Source organism: Ursus arctos, unplaced genomic scaffold (genome assembly GCF_023065955.2).
Source record: "Ursus arctos isolate Adak ecotype North America unplaced genomic scaffold, UrsArc2.0 scaffold_29, whole genome shotgun sequence".
NCBI lineage: Eukaryota > Metazoa > Chordata > Mammalia > Carnivora > Ursidae > Ursus > Ursus arctos.
This window is the reverse complement of record NW_026622974.1, coordinates 30,935,369-30,941,945: the sequence shown is the minus strand read 5'-3', so window position 1 is coordinate 30,941,945 and position 6,577 is coordinate 30,935,369. Positions and strand designations below refer to the sequence as shown.

At 41.0% G+C, this 6,577-nt stretch overlaps 1 pseudogene; it reads left to right on the top strand.

The window, feature by feature from the left end:
• The first annotated feature begins 1,773 nt into the window (after window positions 1–1,773).
• Window positions 1,774–2,816, top strand: LOC113261100 (glyceraldehyde-3-phosphate dehydrogenase-like; annotated as a pseudogene).
• The last annotated feature ends 3,761 nt before the right edge of the window (window positions 2,817–6,577 follow it).

Here is a 6,577-nt window from a genome sequence, read left to right as displayed (position 1 = left end):
TCATGACCTCATCTATACCTAATTATCTCCCAAAGGTCCCACCTCCCAATACCATTACATTCAGGTGGGGGGCAGGGTTAGCTCTCTCTGTCAAATAAATAAATAAATAAAATCTTCAAAACAAACAAACAAAAAACAAAAAACAAAAAACAAAAAAACAAAAAACAATGGAGATTCAGTGAGAGTACTCAGAGTAGGCCCAGTGGGTTTATACACACATCCTGTTGCTATTTCTTTAGTTCCTACTGATAGTTGAAATGATTATAATCAGTAAGTGGAATGATTCACGGATTGGAGTCATAACCCGTAAACCAAATTTTATTACGGTTGCTTAAGTAGATGTTCCTGGGCCTTTTCTTTGCCTTTAAAATGAAAAATGAAATAAAAGAATCAAAGCTGAAAGTTTTTCTCATATCTCACTTGGAATAATAAGGATTCATATTCCCAATGGATGGTTATACCTTTTCCCTTCCTCATTCAGTCAGCTTGTATCACCTGCACGGTAAGAAATAGGCCTTGGAACATAACATTAGGCTTTCCTTCATGTAAGTACATGTTACCTCTAATCTCAACTACTGTTCTAGATTCAGTTTTATTTCAAGAGGAAATCTAAACAGCTTTGGAATAGCACATGGAATGCAGCTGTTGATATGGTAAAGCCTTTTTTCTATTCGAACAGCCAGACAAAAAAGTGATTTGCTTTCACCTGGTACAAACAACAGTAGGCCTTTACTCACTTATCTCAAAACTATATTATGTCTATGATTCTGTGCCATAATTTATTCTAGAGGGACCTTGATCTCACAATGTCAGAGAGCATCATACAGTTTTAGTATATTAATAATATCATGAGGGAAGAAACTGGAGAGCAAGGATGCTAGATTTTTTTTTTTTTTCTGAGACGTGTATGCATGCTGAAGTTTGGGTAAAAAATCCCATGAAAGTACAAGGGTCTGCCACCTTACGGAGTTTCTGAATATTCTATGGTATGGTACATGGTAAGATATACTATTCAAAGTGAAAGGCTAGTTGCTGTGCTTTGCCCCATAAGTCTCTAAAGAAAGAGTTACCATGGGTTTCTTTGGGTATTGAAGAAAATTATCACCACTTTTATGTTGGTTACTCTGATTATTTGCCAGGTGATTCAAAAGGATGTCATTTTTTAAGGGAGCCTCAGGAAAAAAAGATATGTCAGCTGGACCAGAACCCATGAAAACAACCCTCCAATGGGCCTTATGATAGCTGATCCAGTTGTGCCCAAAGTATTTGTGGCAGGAGACATGGTATTAAGCTTGTGTCAAGCCTTAATAGGAGAATCATAATACAGGTTTCTAAGGTTTTGTAATAAAGCTGTGACCACTTTCCAAGTCACTGTTCTCCTTTTGATTGCAAGTTTCTGTTTTCCTTGTAGAAGCAAGATCATGATAGGCACTGCACGTCTGAAAATAGAGCAACAAATAATCTGATCTTACATTCATTAACTTGGTGTTATATTAGTTCAAGCTATGTAACTGGTTATGTCCAGCAATAACCCATCAATTAGAAATCGTGTATATAGGTCTGACCTCAAGCAGATCCTGAAACAAATTAGTTGCATGAGCAGGTATTTTCATCAAAGATAAACAAAACTGGACAGTAGTTAAAGTGGTAAAAAGAGTTTTTAATCAGCAATATACTATTGCAATAGGGAAAAAGGTGGTACAGGGTAAATCAAGCTCAACTTCAATTTTTACAAAAGTGACTGGGTATTTAAAGGGAGAATGATAGGCTCTCTGCTCCTCCCTGTTTGATGGACAGCCACATCTTTGGGCGCAGTGCCAGCTGTGTCCCTGAAACACAATGGTGAATGTTGGAGTAAACAGATTTGCCCATATTGGGTGCCTTGTCACTAGGGCTACTTTTAACTCTAGCAAAGTGGATATTGTCACCATCAGTGACCCCTTCATTGACCTCAGATATATAGTCTACATGTTCCAGTATGATTCCATGCATGGCAAATTCCATGGTACAGTCAAGGCTGAGAATGGGAAACTTGTCATCAATGGAAATCCCATCTCCATCTTCCAGGAGCAAGATCCTGCCAACATCAAATAGGGTGATGTTGATCCTGAGTATATTGTGGAGTCCACTGGGGTCTTTGCAACCATGAAGAAGGCTGGGGCTCACTTGAGGGGTGGTCATCATCTCTGCCTCTTCTGTTGATACCCCCATGTTTGTGATGGTTGTGAGTCATGAGAAGTATGACAGCTCCCTCAAGATTGTCAGTAATGCCTTCTGCACCACCAACTGCTTGGCCTCTCTGGCCAAGATCATTCATGACAACTTTGGTATCATGGAGGGACTCATGACCATAGTTCATGCCATCACTGTTCCCAGAAAACTGTGGATGGCCCCTCTGGGTAGCTGTGGCATGATGGCCAAAGGGGCTGCCCAGAACATCATCCCTGCTTCTGGTGCCACCAAGGCTGTAGGCAAGGTCATCTCTGAGTGGAATGGGAAGCTCAATGGCATGGGCTTCTGTGTCCTCACCCCAATGTGTCAGTTGTGGATCTGACCTGTCACCTAGAGAAAGCCGCCAAATATAATATCAAAAATGTGGTGAAGCAGGCATCAGAGGGCCTCCTCAGGGGCATCCTGGGCTACACTGAGGACCAGGTTGTCTCCTGCAACTTTAACAGTGACACTCACTCTTCCACTTTCAATGCTGGGCCTGGCATTGCTCTCAAAGACCACTCTGTCAAGCTGGTATGTCCTGGTATGACAATGAATTTGGCTACAGCAACAGAGTGATGGACCTTATGGGCTCCAAGGAGTAAGAGCCCCCAGTGAGAGCAAGAGGAAGAGAGAGGCCCTCGGCAGCTGGGGAGTCCTTGCCCCAACTCATTCCCCAACACACTGAGAATCTCCAGACCTCTGCACAGTTTCTATCCCAGACCCCCTGAAGAAGGGGAGGGGCTTGGGGAGCCCTACTTTGTCATGTACCATCAATAAAGTATACTGTACCCAGCCAAGAAGAGAAGGGAGGGAGGGAGGGAGGGAGGGAGGGAAGGAAGGAAGGAAGGAAGGAAGGAAGGAAGGAAGGAAGGAAGGAAGGAAATAAATAAATAAATAAATAAATAAATAAATAAATAAATAAATAAAGTGGGAGAAGGAAGGGGGGCTTGAGCAGAACCAGAGAAGTGAAAAATTACAAAGAGTTGGCCAATGCAAATACAGTTAGACCAACTGTGTCTGTTAGCTGTCAATTATTGAAGTTAGGATTGCTTCCTACCACAGAGACTGGGAGAGAGGGCACTATCCCTTCTGATGATACTATTTCAAAGGAATGATTTTTAGGTCCTTGAGAAGACGATCCTGAGTTGTAGGAGATACACGGACAGAAGAATTCATGGTGGTAAGCCTTGGTTAGTAAATGCTCTAAGAAAGGAAGGTCAGAGGCCTGATGATGTACTGGCTAGAAAGAAAATGGTAAAAATTTGTTTGGCAGCCTTGAGGTTTCTTTCAGGCAGCCACTTTAAAGAGTTAGGGTCATCCTAGGGATGCAGCCTTGAGCTATTAGAAATTATGCTAGGGCTTGTTCAAGTCTTTTAATGTGGGATATGTATTTTTGCGCGCACGCGTGTGCGTTTGTGTGTGTGTGTGTGTGTGTGTGTGTGTGATGGGTGGACAAAACAATTTGTGTTGAGAGTCTGAAGTCTTTGGCACCAAAGTTGAGGTCTCATCAAGAAGAAGGCTCAGAGGGTACAATTAGAGTTTGGTCAAGGAGAGAATCTTTGTCACTTCATGCTCCCTGTGTCCTAATGTTTTTCTCTGCCACTCCTCTGTCAACTCACATGTGTGGCTCTTGAGGTCCTATAACAAATGGACCAAGAAGGAAATAATTTGAGTCTAACTTAAGTTTACTCAGTCTGATATGCTGGCACTAATCAGAACTGGACTGCTGTTACATTAAGCCCATGCAGGGTGGCCATAAATCTCAGTAGGAAAGGAAAATCCTGTCAAAATATAGAAGTTCAAAGGACTATTCTGGTTTCTGCTTAGTCTAGAGAGGGGTGGCTGAAGGCTGGCTTTGTACTGATTCATGAGCAATAGTTTGAACAGGTGGTCTGCATTCAGGCGCAACAAACTTGGAGAAGATTTGGGATTAGATTTAGGGACTCATTACTCAAAATGGGCTGAGAGATTAACAATATTTACATCCCAAGTGAATACTCTGTCAAAGATTCTCACTGTGGAAAAAACTCTCAATAATCAGTTGAACAAAATGACCTGATAAATGGATGAAAGTCTGATTCCTTCCTAGCCACCCCAATACTTGCCCAGTACACTCAGTAATAAAGTGATCATGGTGACAAGAACAGCAGATTTATGTAGATCTCCCACAACAAGGCTGAGCTGGACACCATGACTGCTGATTACCCAAATGACCCACAGTAGGAAACAATCCTAAGCCTTCACTATGGTTCTATACTCCAGGAAAAGTATCTGATTCTTGGTGGTGAATTAATTACATGGAGCTACTTCCATTACGGATTAGAAATAGTTTGTCCTTGGTAGGATAGATGCCTAATTTGGATTTATATTTGCCTCCATGCTCGTCTTACTTCCTACAGTAACACCATTCACAAGCTTTGTGGAATATCGTGTTCACTATTAAGACATTTCACGTAACATTTTTGCCTTTTTGAGAACTCTTTTCAGTAAAAGAAATGAATCAGTGGGCCAACTGTCGTGAAATTCACTGGTCCTACCATGGATATTATGGTTGATGAGATGTTTTCTTTCTTCTTGAGAAGGTGGTGATATATTTGTTAATAGGTAGTGGCAATAGGATAGGTGAGAGCGTTTTGCTATTTGAAAGATTATGTTGGGAAGAAGGATATATATTAATGTCAGGTAGGGAAGAGCAACTGCAGTGGGTTTTTGCCATTTCTGATCACCTCATATCTTAGAATACTCACTCTATTTTCTATCATCTCCATACTATAAATCCTATCTTCTCCAGCTAAGAATCAGAAAACACAACATTTGTTAACTCTTTACAGTCTGAGTGAGGACAGACTCATGACTTAAGTTCTTCTAATCAGACACAACTTTGAGAGACTTGGATGTATACATGAGCAATGTGAGGAACTTATGTGTAGTGGGGGAAGCGTGGCAGCAAAGGCCTCCCATTCTACAGAGTTAGCCATAGTATTTTCACTAACACATCTTTCTAGTATAGGCACTGTTTCCAGGATTAGCTTTACAGCCTTTCTAATCCTCCTTAAGATCCTCCTAATATGAATAAATTTCTTTTCTGCTTAAGCTAGTTTGTATACAGCTGTTTGCAACTAGGTATTCTGACCTATGCAGCAAAATTGTGGTCAGTGAAACCATGTGAAAGAATAAATATTTCTCATAGAGAGTGTAGGAAAAAAGAAGGTCTGAAAACAGACCCCAGAGGAACTTCACATTGAGTCATCAAGTGGTGTAAGAAAAACCAACAAGAGAGCAGACTAAAGCAGCATCAGAGAGGTAGGGAAACAATACAGACAATATGGATCGTTGTATCCAAACTAAGTGTTTCAAGGGGAGATTGGTCATCCTGTTGTATGCTCCCGAAAGAGCAATGGCTGAATAATGGTTGTCTTTTATTGTACTTCTTACTTGATGACTTCATCTCATCATTATAAGAACTGTATCAGAGACATTGCCCTGAATTGAGGAGAAAATGAGGATAGTAAGGAGATAATAGTAGGCACTGTTGACAACTATTTAATTTTGACGAGAAGTAGGATGTTGACTGGAGGAAGATGTGGGGCTCAGGGAGGCTTTTTGTTTGTGTCTAGAAAATTTGGAACATTTAAAGATAAGGAGGGGACATGTGGGTCAAGGTTCTTGTGGGTATAGAAGGTGGTGCAAAATTTTGGCATCCTCATCACCTTTGATAGGAGGATGCAAGCATATATTTTTTATTATGAAGTTGGTAAAGACAAGATGGTTGATAGGTTTATGTTTATGGCAGCAACTTAAGAGAATTCCTGCATTTTCTAATTTCTATATAAGGTACAGGACAAGGTTATCTGCTGAGAGTGAGATGAAATGAGGAGGACTCAGAGATCTGAGGAAAGAAGAGGTAGTTGGGAAGAGTTCTTGAAGAGGTAAGAATAAAATAATGAGAAAAACAGAAGAGCCTCAATGTTATGGCTGTGTTGAAATTGGTAACAATGAATATATAATGGCACAATTAGGTCTTCCTTTGTTCTTTTCTCCATGAATGCTCAGCAGATGGTTGTAGGATGCAGAAGATGCCTCACTGCACTCATCCTGAGTCAGAGAACAGGAGATATAAGATATATGTCGCTGTCTTTGTCAGTGGGACTTACTGCTATGATGTAACTCAGCACTGGTCATGAGGGGGCAAGAGCAGGAAGTGACCAACCCTAATGGGGGACTGTTTCATAGGGAAGGCACCCTCGATTGAGTGCTTGGAAGACTTCAGGATTGGGATATATGCGAGGTGGAGGAGTACTCAGGACAAAGGCAAAGCTGTGTAAAAATTTCTTGGTTCTGATAATACACTCTGTGCTTTCTG